The sequence below is a fragment of the Sinohyriopsis cumingii genome, chromosome 16, assembly GCF_028554795.1.
Source record: "Sinohyriopsis cumingii isolate HCF-2022 chromosome 16, ASM2855479v2, whole genome shotgun sequence".
Taxonomy (NCBI): Eukaryota; Metazoa; Mollusca; class Bivalvia; order Unionida; family Unionidae; genus Sinohyriopsis; species Sinohyriopsis cumingii.
Genome location: NC_142976.1, coordinates 65,914,478 through 65,931,709, shown reverse-complemented (window position 1 = coordinate 65,931,709; position 17,232 = coordinate 65,914,478). Strand labels below are relative to the sequence as shown.

Here is a 17,232-nt window from a genome sequence, read left to right as displayed (position 1 = left end):
AACCAGGTTAGATCAACCGAGCGGATGCGAATCAACGAACTACTTGTTTTTATTTGCAGCTTCTCAGTCACTGCAGTCTCATGTGAATGAGATCTCCACTGTCCTACGTGAAGCTCTGAAAGCGACCGCTTAGGGGCCATGTTCTGGAGACCTTTGAATTAGCCAAGGGAAATGCCGCTTTCATACAATTTCAAAAAGTAAACCAAATCGTTGGGAACACATTGATGAGCTTCTGCCGTACTAATCAGTCTCCCAAACGCCAAGGTAAAAGCCTTCATCTGATTGGCTGATAAAATTAGCGATTATGCTAATAACGTATGTCACCGGAACATGACCCCTAAGCGGTTCTTCTCAGAGCTTCACGTGGGCCAGTGGAGATATAATTGTAATCAAATTGCGGTCACTGCGCAGTTGGAGTGGCCTCGACTTTTTCTGTCACGAAAGTACGCTTCAGATGTATGCCGGCGCAGTAAAATCACACATTTTGTTATGCCTAAATGTCTCCGCAAGAAAAGAAACGTATTCTATTCGGACTACCTATATAACGGCATGTGGCGCAGAATGCATCTAGACGAAGAACCATTGATGTAAGTGGAGAATAAAGAGATCTACGTTTTGGTCACCTTAACGACCGTGTTTGAATGTTTAAAATATTGTAAATGATTCTTTTGTTCGTGTGGTTTCAAATTAGGCTATATGGCAAATGAAACTCATGCTAGCAACGTAATTTTAATAAGGTTTTTATGTGTATGTTTATTTTATTTTTGACATCCTGGAATATTTCCCCACCGGCAATAAAGGAAGTTAACTGCTCCAACGTTTTGCAACGTTTTCCCGCTGTGCACGGTTATGCAAATGTACATGTACCTCTCCTTTAAATGTTACGTGAAAATGCATTTAATAAGGAAATTAACAGGTATGGTATATCGTACTTGCTTCGGCAGTACATATACTAAAATTGGAACGATACAGAGAAGATTAGCATGGCCCCTGCGCAAGGATGACACGCAAATTCGTGAAGCGTTCCATATTTTTAATTTCATTATCAAAATTCACGAAACAGTATGGAACGTGTAAGTTTCATATTAATTTCGACTTGATCATATTGTAATAAATTTGGAGTATGCGCTTTGGTTATAGCGCCCCGTTTTAAGGAATTCTTAGATTTGTGTGATTACTTGTCTGATAATTGGAATTTGGTGCAATATAAATATTCCTTTGCCCGAAATAATTGGCCAATGACTAGGAGCAAACTTCGCGGAGTAAAGTGTTAGTGAGTCTCCATAATGCCATGGTTCACTAGTAGTGAATTGCGACCAAAACCGAATGAATGTCCCTTTCGTAAAATAGTACATATTAAAATCTAGTGGTATACATTGGTAGCGTGACTGCAAGGACAGCACTTACGGTATTAAACCGGTAAATTACACAAGGGCATAAATAAAAAGGGACTTGGCAGAGACCGTTTATGTCGCCATGCGGGCGAATATGGTGCAGTTATATCGGCGAAATGTGCCTGGAAAGCATACATTGACTGGCCTAAGGTGGCGGAGTTAAAATAGTTCCCATTGTTAGGGAGTACTCATATATGTTCTAAGGCGTGAACGGTTGGTGGTGCGGAAACATAATGAAGCCAAAACACGCAGATGTACGGTTGATAGATAGTTGACAGTTTGGTTTATCCGTGGTCTTGCATTTAATTAGAGGAAAATTTAGGTATAGAATGGACACGTCGGGCTTTCTGATTTACAACTGAGGTTGTATGGAAGTCTTTGGAAAGTCGGGGAAACTTATGACTTCTAGCGAGAATCGCGCCAGGGTTTGACAACCGCTCGGTCAAGTAAATACCCGTGTGCGTGTAACAGTATATATTTGGCAGGTTGTGAGCTCTGTGGTCTTGCATTGATTAAAGTAAAATTTATGCATATAATGGACACGTTGGGCTTTATAATTTACAACTGAAGTTGTATGGAAGTCTTTGTAAATTTGGGGTAAACTTATGACTTCTATCGGGTATCACGCTAGTGTCTGACAACGCTCGGTCAAGTAATGACCCCTGGCTTGTAATATATTCTGCATTTCAATTTAGCGTAAATGTGTTCTTGATTATGTTACTTTGCCGTATAGAACAATTAAAAAAATTTAAATCCAGCGATGTTCGGGAGAAGAGAAATATCCCCAACTCACAACGCATACGGTTGAAATGTATTTCAAAGAAAATAAGTACCAGTAAGGTTTTTTTTTTTTTTTTTTTTTTTTTTTGCTGTTTTTGTGAGGGAGGGGTATTTTGAGACAATATACAAAGAAATTTCAGTCACAGCACATTAACGTAACACAGAAATATGCCAATATTCTCTCACTGAGCATGTTGCCTATGTAAGCAACTACACCATACACCAATCGTTTTCTTATAAGTTCATAATATCTGTAGAGCGCCCCCTAAATAGAAGTGACGTGTTTTCAAAAACACCGAAACTTACAACGTTTAGCTGCCACTCGACTTTTTCCAACATGAACTGGTCCCCATCTTCGCTAGCCAAGGTTCCGATATGTTAACCCAATTTACACCTTGGCGGATCGAGCAGATATATTAGTGCTTTGTCCTAGGGACATTGACTGGATTTCGTGAGTTGCCTCCCTTGGGATGTAATGCCAACTAATCAATAGCGTGTAACCGTGGTACATTGTAGATGGGCCGAAAAGGGTGGAGGCAATTTACTTCAAAAGGATTCTTTGGAAGTTTAACATCGAAGGTATGACAACGTACCAAAGAAAAGCCATTACAGGTGTATTTGAGTGATGTGTATTTGTACAAGCACAGACCGACAGTGTTAAACTGCGTATGTATGGGTCGGTTTAAGTTGTGTGCTCCTCTTGTCTCGATCATCTAGGAACAGGTTCAAACTTGAACAATTTAGGTTTGGTAGGATGCGGTGGTTTTCCTCTGCATGCAATTAAATTCACACGCCCAGAGCACACAAATGCCTGCTCCATCCGCCAAGGTGTAGATAGGCTTAAGATATGGAAACCTTGGCTAGCGAAGATGACTGGTCGCCTATAGTAATTTTACGTAAAATGACACATATTGGTGGTAGCTTCATAGCGGCCGTGAACCAGGTTAGATCAACCGAGCGGATGCGAATCAACGAACTACTTGTTTTTATTTGCAGCTTCTCAGTCACTGCAGTCTCATGTGAATGAGATCTCCACTGTCCTACGTGAAGCTCTGAAAGCGACCGCTTAGGGGCCATGTTCTGGAGACCTTTGAATTAGCCAAGGGAAATGCCGCTTTCATACAATTTCAAAAAGTAAACCAAATCGTTGGGAACACATTGATGAGCTTCTGCCGTACTAATCAGTCTCCCAAACGCCAAGGTAAAAGCCTTCATCTGATTGGCTGATAAAATTAGCGATTATGCTAATAACGTATGTCACCGGAACATGACCCCTAAGCGGTTCTTCTCAGAGCTTCACGTGGGCCAGTGGAGATATAATTGTAATCAAATTGCGGTCACTGCGCAGTTGGAGTGGCCTCGACTTTTTCTGTCACGAAAGTACGCTTCAGATGTATGCCGGCGCAGTAAAATCACACATTTTGTTATGCCTAAATGTCTCCGCAAGAAAAGAAACGTATTCTATTCGGACTACCTATATAACGGCATGTGGCGCAGAATGCATCTAGACGAAGAACCATTGATGTAAGTGGAGAATAAAGAGATCTACGTTTTGGTCACCTTAACGACCGTGTTTGAATGTTTAAAATATTGTAAATGATTCTTTTGTTCGTGTGGTTTCAAATTAGGCTATATGGCAAATGAAACTCATGCTAGCAACGTAATTTTAATAAGGTTTTTATGTGTATGTTTATTTTATTTTTGACATCCTGGAATATTTCCCCACCGGCAATAAAGGAAGTTAACTGCTCCAACGTTTTGCAACGTTTTCCCGCTGTGCACGGTTATGCAAATGTACATGTACCTCTCCTTTAAATGTTACGTGAAAATGCATTTAATAAGGAAATTAACAGGTATGGTATATCGTACTTGCTTCGGCAGTACATATACTAAAATTGGAACGATACAGAGAAGATTAGCATGGCCCCTGCGCAAGGATGACACGCAAATTCGTGAAGCGTTCCATATTTTTAATTTCATTATCAAAATTCACGAAACAGTATGGAACGTGTAAGTTTCATATTAATTTCGACTTGATCATATTGTAATAAATTTGGAGTATGCGCTTTGGTTATAGCGCCCCGTTTTAAGGAATTCTTAGATTTGTGTGATTACTTGTCTGATAATTGGAATTTGGTGCAATATAAATATTCCTTTGCCCGAAATAATTGGCCAATGACTAGGAGCAAACTTCGCGGAGTAAAGTGTTAGTGAGTCTCCATAATGCCATGGTTCACTAGTAGTGAATTGCGACCAAAACCGAATGAATGTCCCTTTCGTAAAATAGTACATATTAAAATCTAGTGGTATACATTGGTAGCGTGACTGCAAGGACAGCACTTACGGTATTAAACCGGTAAATTACACAAGGGCATAAATAAAAAGGGACTTGGCAGAGACCGTTTATGTCGCCATGCGGGCGAATATGGTGCAGTTATATCGGCGAAATGTGCCTGGAAAGCATACATTGACTGGCCTAAGGTGGCGGAGTTAAAATAGTTCCCATTGTTAGGGAGTACTCATATATGTTCTAAGGCGTGAACGGTTGGTGGTGCGGAAACATAATGAAGCCAAAACACGCAGATGTACGGTTGATAGATAGTTGACAGTTTGGTTTATCCGTGGTCTTGCATTTAATTAGAGGAAAATTTAGGTATAGAATGGACACGTCGGGCTTTCTGATTTACAACTGAGGTTGTATGGAAGTCTTTGGAAAGTCGGGGAAACTTATGACTTCTAGCGAGAATCGCGCCAGGGTTTGACAACCGCTCGGTCAAGTAAATACCCGTGTGCGTGTAACAGTATATATTTGGCAGGTTGTGAGCTCTGTGGTCTTGCATTGATTAAAGTAAAATTTATGCATATAATGGACACGTTGGGCTTTATAATTTACAACTGAAGTTGTATGGAAGTCTTTGTAAATTTGGGGTAAACTTATGACTTCTATCGGGTATCACGCTAGTGTCTGACAACGCTCGGTCAAGTAATGACCCCTGGCTTGTAATATATTCTGCATTTCAATTTAGCGTAAATGTGTTCTTGATTATGTTACTTTGCCGTATAGAACAATTAAAAAAATTTAAATCCAGCGATGTTCGGGAGAAGAGAAATATCCCCAACTCACAACGCATACGGTTGAAATGTATTTCAAAGAAAATAAGTACCAGTAAGGTTTTTTTTTTTTTTTTTTTTTTTTGCTGTTTTTGTGAGGGAGGGGTATTTTGAGACAATATACAAAGAAATTTCAGTCACAGCACATTAACGTAACACAGAAATATGCCAATATTCTCTCACTGAGCATGTTGCCTATGTAAGCAACTACACCATACACCAATCGTTTTCTTATAAGTTCATAATATCTGTAGAGCGCCCCCTAAATAGAAGTGACGTGTTTTCAAAAACACCGAAACTTACAACGTTTAGCTGCCACTCGACTTTTTCCAACATGAACTGGTCCCCATCTTCGCTAGCCAAGGTTCCGATATGTTAACCCAATTTACACCTTGGCGGATCGAGCAGATATATTAGTGCTTTGTCCTAGGGACATTGACTGGATTTCGTGAGTTGCCTCCCTTGGGATGTAATGCCAACTAATCAATAGCGTGTAACCGTGGTACATTGTAGATGGGCCGAAAAGGGTGGAGGCAATTTACTTCAAAAGGATTCTTTGGAAGTTTAACATCGAAGGTATGACAACGTACCAAAGAAAAGCCATTACAGGTGTATTTGAGTGATGTGTATTTGTACAAGCACAGACCGACAGTGTTAAACTGCGTATGTATGGGTCGATTTAAGTTGTGTGCTCCTCTTGTCTCGATCATCTAGGAACAGGTTCAAACTTGAACAATTTAGGTTTGGTAGGATGCGGTGGTTTTCCTCTGCATGCAATTAAATTCACACGCCCAGAGCACACAAATGCCTGCTCCATCCGCCAAGGTGTAGATAGGCTTAAGATATGGAAACCTTGGCTAGCGAAGATGACTGGTCGCCTATAGTAATTTTACGTAAAATGACACATATTGGTGGTAGCTTCATAGCGGCCGTGAACCAGGTTAGATCAACCGAGCGGATGCGAATCAACGAACTACTTGTTTTTATTTGCAGCTTCTCAGTCACTGCAGTCTCATGTGAATGAGATCTCCACTGTCCTACGTGAAGCTCTGAAAGCGACCGCTTAGGGGCCATGTTCTGGAGACCTTTGAATTAGCCAAGGGAAATGCCGCTTTCATACAATTTCAAAAAGTAAACCAAATCGTTGGGAACACATTGATGAGCTTCTGCCGTACTAATCAGTCTCCCAAACGCCAAGGTAAAAGCCTTCATCTGATTGGCTGATAAAATTAGCGATTATGCTAATAACGTATGTCACCGGAACATGACCCCTAAGCGGTTCTTCTCAGAGCTTCACGTGGGCCAGTGGAGATATAATTGTAATCAAATTGCGGTCACTGCGCAGTTGGAGTGGCCTCGACTTTTTCTGTCACGAAAGTACGCTTCAGATGTATGCCGGCGCAGTAAAATCACACATTTTGTTATGCCTAAATGTCTCCGCAAGAAAAGAAACGTATTCTATTCGGACTACCTATATAACGGCATGTGGCGCAGAATGCATCTAGACGAAGAACCATTGATGTAAGTGGAGAATAAAGAGATCTACGTTTTGGTCACCTTAACGACCGTGTTTGAATGTTTAAAATATTGTAAATGATTCTTTTGTTCGTGTGGTTTCAAATTAGGCTATATGGCAAATGAAACTCATGCTAGCAACGTAATTTTAATAAGGTTTTTATGTGTATGTTTATTTTATTTTTGACATCCTGGAATATTTCCCCACCGGCAATAAAGGAAGTTAACTGCTCCAACGTTTTGCAACGTTTTCCCGCTGTGCACGGTTATGCAAATGTACATGTACCTCTCCTTTAAATGTTACGTGAAAATGCATTTAATAAGGAAATTAACAGGTATGGTATATCGTACTTGCTTCGGCAGTACATATACTAAAATTGGAACGATACAGAGAAGATTAGCATGGCCCCTGCGCAAGGATGACACGCAAATTCGTGAAGCGTTCCATATTTTTAATTTCATTATCAAAATTCACGAAACAGTATGGAACGTGTAAGTTTCATATTAATTTCGACTTGATCATATTGTAATAAATTTGGAGTATGCGCTTTGGTTATAGCGCCCCGTTTTAAGGAATTCTTAGATTTGTGTGATTACTTGTCTGATAATTGGAATTTGGTGCAATATAAATATTCCTTTGCCCGAAATAATTGGCCAATGACTAGGAGCAAACTTCGCGGAGTAAAGTGTTAGTGAGTCTCCATAATGCCATGGTTCACTAGTAGTGAATTGCGACCAAAACCGAATGAATGTCCCTTTCGTAAAATAGTACATATTAAAATCTAGTGGTATACATTGGTAGCGTGACTGCAAGGACAGCACTTACGGTATTAAACCGGTAAATTACACAAGGGCATAAATAAAAAGGGACTTGGCAGAGACCGTTTATGTCGCCATGCGGGCGAATATGGTGCAGTTATATCGGCGAAATGTGCCTGGAAAGCATACATTGACTGGCCTAAGGTGGCGGAGTTAAAATAGTTCCCATTGTTAGGGAGTACTCATATATGTTCTAAGGCGTGAACGGTTGGTGGTGCGGAAACATAATGAAGCCAAAACACGCAGATGTACGGTTGATAGATAGTTGACAGTTTGGTTTATCCGTGGTCTTGCATTTAATTAGAGGAAAATTTAGGTATAGAATGGACACGTCGGGCTTTCTGATTTACAACTGAGGTTGTATGGAAGTCTTTGGAAAGTCGGGGAAACTTATGACTTCTAGCGAGAATCGCGCCAGGGTTTGACAACCGCTCGGTCAAGTAAATACCCGTGTGCGTGTAACAGTATATATTTGGCAGGTTGTGAGCTCTGTGGTCTTGCATTGATTAAAGTAAAATTTATGCATATAATGGACACGTTGGGCTTTATAATTTACAACTGAAGTTGTATGGAAGTCTTTGTAAATTTGGGGTAAACTTATGACTTCTATCGGGTATCACGCTAGTGTCTGACAACGCTCGGTCAAGTAATGACCCCTGGCTTGTAATATATTCTGCATTTCAATTTAGCGTAAATGTGTTCTTGATTATGTTACTTTGCCGTATAGAACAATTAAAAAAATTTAAATCCAGCGATGTTCGGGAGAAGAGAAATATCCCCAACTCACAACGCATACGGTTGAAATGTATTTCAAAGAAAATAAGTACCAGTAAGGTTTTTTTTTTTTTTTTTTTTTTTTTTTTTTGCTGTTTTTGTGAGGGAGGGGTATTTTGAGACAATATACAAAGAAATTTCAGTCACAGCACATTAACGTAACACAGAAATATGCCAATATTCTCTCACTGAGCATGTTGCCTATGTAAGCAACTACACCATACACCAATCGTTTTCTTATAAGTTCATAATATCTGTAGAGCGCCCCCTAAATAGAAGTGACGTGTTTTCAAAAACACCGAAACTTACAACGTTTAGCTGCCACTCGACTTTTTCCAACATGAACTGGTCCCCATCTTCGCTAGCCAAGGTTCCGATATGTTAACCCAATTTACACCTTGGCGGATCGAGCAGATATATTAGTGCTTTGTCCTAGGGACATTGACTGGATTTCGTGAGTTGCCTCCCTTGGGATGTAATGCCAACTAATCAATAGCGTGTAACCGTGGTACATTGTAGATGGGCCGAAAAGGGTGGAGGCAATTTACTTCAAAAGGATTCTTTGGAAGTTTAACATCGAAGGTATGACAACGTACCAAAGAAAAGCCATTACAGGTGTATTTGAGTGATGTGTATTTGTACAAGCACAGACCGACAGTGTTAAACTGCGTATGTATGGGTCGATTTAAGTTGTGTGCTCCTCTTGTCTCGATCATCTAGGAACAGGTTCAAACTTGAACAATTTAGGTTTGGTAGGATGCGGTGGTTTTCCTCTGCATGCAATTAAATTCACACGCCCAGAGCACACAAATGCCTGCTCCATCCGCCAAGGTGTAGATAGGCTTAAGATATGGAAACCTTGGCTAGCGAAGATGACTGGTCGCCTATAGTAATTTTACGTAAAATGACACATATTGGTGGTAGCTTCATAGCGGCCGTGAACCAGGTTAGATCAACCGAGCGGATGCGAATCAACGAACTACTTGTTTTTATTTGCAGCTTCTCAGTCACTGCAGTCTCATGTGAATGAGATCTCCACTGTCCTACGTGAAGCTCTGAAAGCGACCGCTTAGGGGCCATGTTCTGGAGACCTTTGAATTAGCCAAGGGAAATGCCGCTTTCATACAATTTCAAAAAGTAAACCAAATCGTTGGGAACACATTGATGAGCTTCTGCCGTACTAATCAGTCTCCCAAACGCCAAGGTAAAAGCCTTCATCTGATTGGCTGATAAAATTAGCGATTATGCTAATAACGTATGTCACCGGAACATGACCCCTAAGCGGTTCTTCTCAGAGCTTCACGTGGGCCAGTGGAGATATAATTGTAATCAAATTGCGGTCACTGCGCAGTTGGAGTGGCCTCGACTTTTTCTGTCACGAAAGTACGCTTCAGATGTATGCCGGCGCAGTAAAATCACACATTTTGTTATGCCTAAATGTCTCCGCAAGAAAAGAAACGTATTCTATTCGGACTACCTATATAACGGCATGTGGCGCAGAATGCATCTAGACGAAGAACCATTGATGTAAGTGGAGAATAAAGAGATCTACGTTTTGGTCACCTTAACGACCGTGTTTGAATGTTTAAAATATTGTAAATGATTCTTTTGTTCGTGTGGTTTCAAATTAGGCTATATGGCAAATGAAACTCATGCTAGCAACGTAATTTTAATAAGGTTTTTATGTGTATGTTTATTTTATTTTTGACATCCTGGAATATTTCCCCACCGGCAATAAAGGAAGTTAACTGCTCCAACGTTTTGCAACGTTTTCCCGCTGTGCACGGTTATGCAAATGTACATGTACCTCTCCTTTAAATGTTACGTGAAAATGCATTTAATAAGGAAATTAACAGGTATGGTATATCGTACTTGCTTCGGCAGTACATATACTAAAATTGGAACGATACAGAGAAGATTAGCATGGCCCCTGCGCAAGGATGACACGCAAATTCGTGAAGCGTTCCATATTTTTAATTTCATTATCAAAATTCACGAAACAGTATGGAACGTGTAAGTTTCATATTAATTTCGACTTGATCATATTGTAATAAATTTGGAGTATGCGCTTTGGTTATAGCGCCCCGTTTTAAGGAATTCTTAGATTTGTGTGATTACTTGTCTGATAATTGGAATTTGGTGCAATATAAATATTCCTTTGCCCGAAATAATTGGCCAATGACTAGGAGCAAACTTCGCGGAGTAAAGTGTTAGTGAGTCTCCATAATGCCATGGTTCACTAGTAGTGAATTGCGACCAAAACCGAATGAATGTCCCTTTCGTAAAATAGTACATATTAAAATCTAGTGGTATACATTGGTAGCGTGACTGCAAGGACAGCACTTACGGTATTAAACCGGTAAATTACACAAGGGCATAAATAAAAAGGGACTTGGCAGAGACCGTTTATGTCGCCATGCGGGCGAATATGGTGCAGTTATATCGGCGAAATGTGCCTGGAAAGCATACATTGACTGGCCTAAGGTGGCGGAGTTAAAATAGTTCCCATTGTTAGGGAGTACTCATATATGTTCTAAGGCGTGAACGGTTGGTGGTGCGGAAACATAATGAAGCCAAAACACGCAGATGTACGGTTGATAGATAGTTGACAGTTTGGTTTATCCGTGGTCTTGCATTTAATTAGAGGAAAATTTAGGTATAGAATGGACACGTCGGGCTTTCTGATTTACAACTGAGGTTGTATGGAAGTCTTTGGAAAGTCGGGGAAACTTATGACTTCTAGCGAGAATCGCGCCAGGGTTTGACAACCGCTCGGTCAAGTAAATACCCGTGTGCGTGTAACAGTATATATTTGGCAGGTTGTGAGCTCTGTGGTCTTGCATTGATTAAAGTAAAATTTATGCATATAATGGACACGTTGGGCTTTATAATTTACAACTGAAGTTGTATGGAAGTCTTTGTAAATTTGGGGTAAACTTATGACTTCTATCGGGTATCACGCTAGTGTCTGACAACGCTCGGTCAAGTAATGACCCCTGGCTTGTAATATATTCTGCATTTCAATTTAGCGTAAATGTGTTCTTGATTATGTTACTTTGCCGTATAGAACAATTAAAAAAATTTAAATCCAGCGATGTTCGGGAGAAGAGAAATATCCCCAACTCACAACGCATACGGTTGAAATGTATTTCAAAGAAAATAAGTACCAGTAAGGTTTTTTTTTTTTTTTTTTTTTTTTTTTTTTTTTTTTTTTTCGCTGTTTTTGTGAGGGAGGGGTATTTTGAGACAATATACAAAGAAATTTCAGTCACAGCACATTAACGTAACACAGAAATATGCCAATATTCTCTCACTGAGCATGTTGCCTATGTAAGCAACTACACCATACACCAATCGTTTTCTTATAAGTTCATAATATCTGTAGAGCGCCCCCTAAATAGAAGTGACGTGTTTTCAAAAACACCGAAACTTACAACGTTTAGCTGCCACTCGACTTTTTCCAACATGAACTGGTCCCCATCTTCGCTAGCCAAGGTTCCGATATGTTAACCCAATTTACACCTTGGCGGATCGAGCAGATATATTAGTGCTTTGTCCTAGGGACATTGACTGGATTTCGTGAGTTGCCTCCCTTGGGATGTAATGCCAACTAATCAATAGCGTGTAACCGTGGTACATTGTAGATGGGCCGAAAAGGGTGGAGGCAATTTACTTCAAAAGGATTCTTTGGAAGTTTAACATCGAAGGTATGACAACGTACCAAAGAAAAGCCATTACAGGTGTATTTGAGTGATGTGTATTTGTACAAGCACAGACCGACAGTGTTAAACTGCGTATGTATGGGTCGATTTAAGTTGTGTGCTCCTCTTGTCTCGATCATCTAGGAACAGGTTCAAACTTGAACAATTTAGGTTTGGTAGGATGCGGTGGTTTTCCTCTGCATGCAATTAAATTCACACGCCCAGAGCACACAAATGCCTGCTCCATCCGCCAAGGTGTAGATAGGCTTAAGATATGGAAACCTTGGCTAGCGAAGATGACTGGTCGCCTATAGTAATTTTACGTAAAATGACACATATTGGTGGTAGCTTCATAGCGGCCGTGAACCAGGTTAGATCAACCGAGCGGATGCGAATCAACGAACTACTTGTTTTTATTTGCAGCTTCTCAGTCACTGCAGTCTCATGTGAATGAGATCTCCACTGTCCTACGTGAAGCTCTGAAAGCGACCGCTTAGGGGCCATGTTCTGGAGACCTTTGAATTAGCCAAGGGAAATGCCGCTTTCATACAATTTCAAAAAGTAAACCAAATCGTTGGGAACACATTGATGAGCTTCTACTAATCAGTCTCCCAAACGCCAAGGTAAAAGCCTTCATCTGATTGGCTGATAAAATTAGCGATTATGCTAATAACGTATGTCACCGGAACATGACCCCTAAGCGGTTCTTCTCAGAGCTTCACGTGGGCCAGTGGAGATATAATTGTAATCAAATTGCGGTCACTGCGCAGTTGGAGTGGCCTCGACTTTTTCTGTCACGAAAGTACGCTTCAGATGTATGCCGGCGCAGTAAAATCACACATTTTGTTATGCCTAAATGTCTCCGCAAGAAAAGAAACGTATTCTATTCGGACTACCTATATAACGGCATGTGGCGCAGAATGCATCTAGACGAAGAACCATTGATGTAAGTGGAGAATAAAGAGATCTACGTTTTGGTCACCTTAACGACCGTGTTTGAATGTTTAAAATATTGTAAATGATTCTTTTGTTCGTGTGGTTTCAAATTAGGCTATATGGCAAATGAAACTCATGCTAGCAACGTAATTTTAATAAGGTTTTTATGTGTATGTTTATTTTATTTTTGACATCCTGGAATATTTCCCCACCGGCAATAAAGGAAGTTAACTGCTCCAACGTTTTGCAACGTTTTCCCGCTGTGCACGGTTATGCAAATGTACATGTACCTCTCCTTTAAATGTTACGTGAAAATGCATTTAATAAGGAAATTAACAGGTATGGTATATCGTACTTGCTTCGGCAGTACATATACTAAAATTGGAACGATACAGAGAAGATTAGCATGGCCCCTGCGCAAGGATGACACGCAAATTCGTGAAGCGTTCCATATTTTTAATTTCATTATCAAAATTCACGAAACAGTATGGAACGTGTAAGTTTCATATTAATTTCGACTTGATCATATTGTAATAAATTTGGAGTATGCGCTTTGGTTATAGCGCCCCGTTTTAAGGAATTCTTAGATTTGTGTGATTACTTGTCTGATAATTGGAATTTGGTGCAATATAAATATTCCTTTGCCCGAAATAATTGGCCAATGACTAGGAGCAAACTTCGCGGAGTAAAGTGTTAGTGAGTCTCCATAATGCCATGGTTCACTAGTAGTGAATTGCGACCAAAACCGAATGAATGTCCCTTTCGTAAAATAGTACATATTAAAATCTAGTGGTATACATTGGTAGCGTGACTGCAAGGACAGCACTTACGGTATTAAACCGGTAAATTACACAAGGGCATAAATAAAAAGGGACTTGGCAGAGACCGTTTATGTCGCCATGCGGGCGAATATGGTGCAGTTATATCGGCGAAATGTGCCTGGAAAGCATACATTGACTGGCCTAAGGTGGCGGAGTTAAAATAGTTCCCATTGTTAGGGAGTACTCATATATGTTCTAAGGCGTGAACGGTTGGTGGTGCGGAAACATAATGAAGCCAAAACACGCAGATGTACGGTTGATAGATAGTTGACAGTTTGGTTTATCCGTGGTCTTGCATTTAATTAGAGGAAAATTTAGGTATAGAATGGACACGTCGGGCTTTCTGATTTACAACTGAGGTTGTATGGAAGTCTTTGGAAAGTCGGGGAAACTTATGACTTCTAGCGAGAATCGCGCCAGGGTTTGACAACCGCTCGGTCAAGTAAATACCCGTGTGCGTGTAACAGTATATATTTGGCAGGTTGTGAGCTCTGTGGTCTTGCATTGATTAAAGTAAAATTTATGCATATAATGGACACGTTGGGCTTTATAATTTACAACTGAAGTTGTATGGAAGTCTTTGTAAATTTGGGGTAAACTTATGACTTCTATCGGGTATCACGCTAGTGTCTGACAACGCTCGGTCAAGTAATGACCCCTGGCTTGTAATATATTCTGCATTTCAATTTAGCGTAAATGTGTTCTTGATTATGTTACTTTGCCGTATAGAACAATTAAAAAAATTTAAATCCAGCGATGTTCGGGAGAAGAGAAATATCCCCAACTCACAACGCATACGGTTGAAATGTATTTCAAAGAAAATAAGTACCAGTAAGGTTTTTTTTTTTTTTTTTTTTTTTTTTTTGCTGTTTTTGTGAGGGAGGGGTATTTTGAGACAATATACAAAGAAATTTCAGTCACAGCACATTAACGTAACACAGAAATATGCCAATATTCTCTCACTGAGCATGTTGCCTATGTAAGCAACTACACCATACACCAATCGTTTTCTTATAAGTTCATAATATCTGTAGAGCGCCCCCTAAATAGAAGTGACGTGTTTTCAAAAACACCGAAACTTACAACGTTTAGCTGCCACTCGACTTTTTCCAACATGAACTGGTCCCCATCTTCGCTAGCCAAGGTTCCGATATGTTAACCCAATTTACACCTTGGCGGATCGAGCAGATATATTAGTGCTTTGTCCTAGGGACATTGACTGGATTTCGTGAGTTGCCTCCCTTGGGATGTAATGCCAACTAATCAATAGCGTGTAACCGTGGTACATTGTAGATGGGCCGAAAAGGGTGGAGGCAATTTACTTCAAAAGGATTCTTTGGAAGTTTAACATCGAAGGTATGACAACGTACCAAAGAAAAGCCATTACAGGTGTATTTGAGTGATGTGTATTTGTACAAGCACAGACCGACAGTGTTAAACTGCGTATGTATGGGTCGATTTAAGTTGTGTGCTCCTCTTGTCTCGATCATCTAGGAACAGGTTCAAACTTGAACAATTTAGGTTTGGTAGGATGCGGTGGTTTTCCTCTGCATGCAATTAAATTCACACGCCCAGAGCACACAAATGCCTGCTCCATCCGCCAAGGTGTAGATAGGCTTAAGATATGGAAACCTTGGCTAGCGAAGATGACTGGTCGCCTATAGTAATTTTACGTAAAATGACACATATTGGTGGTAGCTTCATAGCGGCCGTGAACCAGGTTAGATCAACCGAGCGGATGCGAATCAACGAACTACTTGTTTTTATTTGCAGCTTCTCAGTCACTGCAGTCTCATGTGAATGAGATCTCCACTGTCCTACGTGAAGCTCTGAAAGCGACCGCTTAGGGGCCATGTTCTGGAGACCTTTGAATTAGCCAAGGGAAATGCCGCTTTCATACAATTTCAAAAAGTAAACCAAATCGTTGGGAACACATTGATGAGCTTCTGCCGTACTAATCAGTCTCCCAAACGCCAAGGTAAAAGCCTTCATCTGATTGGCTGATAAAATTAGCGATTATGCTAATAACGTATGTCACCGGAACATGACCCCTAAGCGGTTCTTCTCAGAGCTTCACGTGGGCCAGTGGAGATATAATTGTAATCAAATTGCGGTCACTGCGCAGTTGGAGTGGCCTCGACTTTTTCTGTCACGAAAGTACGCTTCAGATGTATGCCGGCGCAGTAAAATCACACATTTTGTTATGCCTAAATGTCTCCGCAAGAAAAGAAACGTATTCTATTCGGACTACCTATATAACGGCATGTGGCGCAGAATGCATCTAGACGAAGAACCATTGATGTAAGTGGAGAATAAAGAGATCTACGTTTTGGTCACCTTAACGACCGTGTTTGAATGTTTAAAATATTGTAAATGATTCTTTTGTTCGTGTGGTTTCAAATTAGGCTATATGGCAAATGAAACTCATGCTAGCAACGTAATTTTAATAAGGTTTTTATGTGTATGTTTATTTTATTTTTGACATCCTGGAATATTTCCCCACCGGCAATAAAGGAAGTTAACTGCTCCAACGTTTTGCAACGTTTTCCCGCTGTGCACGGTTATGCAAATGTACATGTACCTCTCCTTTAAATGTTACGTGAAAATGCATTTAATAAGGAAATTAACAGGTATGGTATATCGTACTTGCTTCGGCAGTACATATACTAAAATTGGAACGATACAGAGAAGATTAGCATGGCCCCTGCGCAAGGATGACACGCAAATTCGTGAAGCGTTCCATATTTTTAATTTCATTATCAAAATTCACGAAACAGTATGGAACGTGTAAGTTTCATATTAATTTCGACTTGATCATATTGTAATAAATTTGGAGTATGCGCTTTGGTTATAGCGCCCCGTTTTAAGGAATTCTTAGATTTGTGTGATTACTTGTCTGATAATTGGAATTTGGTGCAATATAAATATTCCTTTGCCCGAAATAATTGGCCAATGACTAGGAGCAAACTTCGCGGAGTAAAGTGTTAGTGAGTCTCCATAATGCCATGGTTCACTAGTAGTGAATTGCGACCAAAACCGAATGAATGTCCCTTTCGTAAAATAGTACATATTAAAATCTAGTGGTATACATTGGTAGCGTGACTGCAAGGACAGCACTTACGGTATTAAACCGGTAAATTACACAAGGGCATAAATAAAAAGGGACTTGGCAGAGACCGTTTATGTCGCCATGCGGGCGAATATGGTGCAGTTATATCGGCGAAATGTGCCTGGAAAGCATACATTGACTGGCCTAAGGTGGCGGAGTTAAAATAGTTCCCATTGTTAGGGAGTACTCATATATGTTCTAAGGCGTGAACGGTTGGTGGTGCGGAAACATAATGAAGCCAAAACACGCAGATGTACGGTTGATAGATAGTT

The 17,232-nt window shown here is 40.3% G+C and overlaps 6 non-coding genes across 6 annotated transcripts; all 6 read left to right on the top strand.

The window, feature by feature from the left end:
- The first annotated feature begins 928 nt into the window (after positions 1 to 928).
- On the top strand, positions 929 to 1,035 carry LOC149780662 (U6 spliceosomal RNA). Its single transcript, XR_016415208.1, has one exon. It is a non-coding gene; the product is annotated as a U6 spliceosomal RNA (small nuclear RNA).
- A 3,004-nt stretch (positions 1,036 to 4,039) lies between these two features.
- Positions 4,040 to 4,146, top strand: LOC149780661 (U6 spliceosomal RNA). Its single transcript, XR_016415207.1, has one exon. It is a non-coding gene; the product is annotated as a U6 spliceosomal RNA (small nuclear RNA).
- Positions 4,147 to 7,147: 3,001 nt separating this feature from the next.
- On the top strand, positions 7,148 to 7,254 carry LOC149780660 (U6 spliceosomal RNA). Its single transcript, XR_016415206.1, has one exon. It is a non-coding gene; the product is annotated as a U6 spliceosomal RNA (small nuclear RNA).
- A 3,007-nt stretch (positions 7,255 to 10,261) lies between these two features.
- LOC149780659 (U6 spliceosomal RNA) lies at positions 10,262 to 10,368 on the top strand. Its single transcript, XR_016415297.1, has one exon. It is a non-coding gene; the product is annotated as a U6 spliceosomal RNA (small nuclear RNA).
- A 3,013-nt stretch (positions 10,369 to 13,381) lies between these two features.
- On the top strand, positions 13,382 to 13,488 carry LOC149780658 (U6 spliceosomal RNA). The gene has a single exon (XR_016415296.1). It is a non-coding gene; the product is annotated as a U6 spliceosomal RNA (small nuclear RNA).
- Positions 13,489 to 16,493: 3,005 nt separating this feature from the next.
- Positions 16,494 to 16,600, top strand: LOC149780657 (U6 spliceosomal RNA). The gene has a single exon (XR_016415295.1). It is a non-coding gene; the product is annotated as a U6 spliceosomal RNA (small nuclear RNA).
- The last annotated feature ends 632 nt before the right edge of the window (positions 16,601 to 17,232 follow it).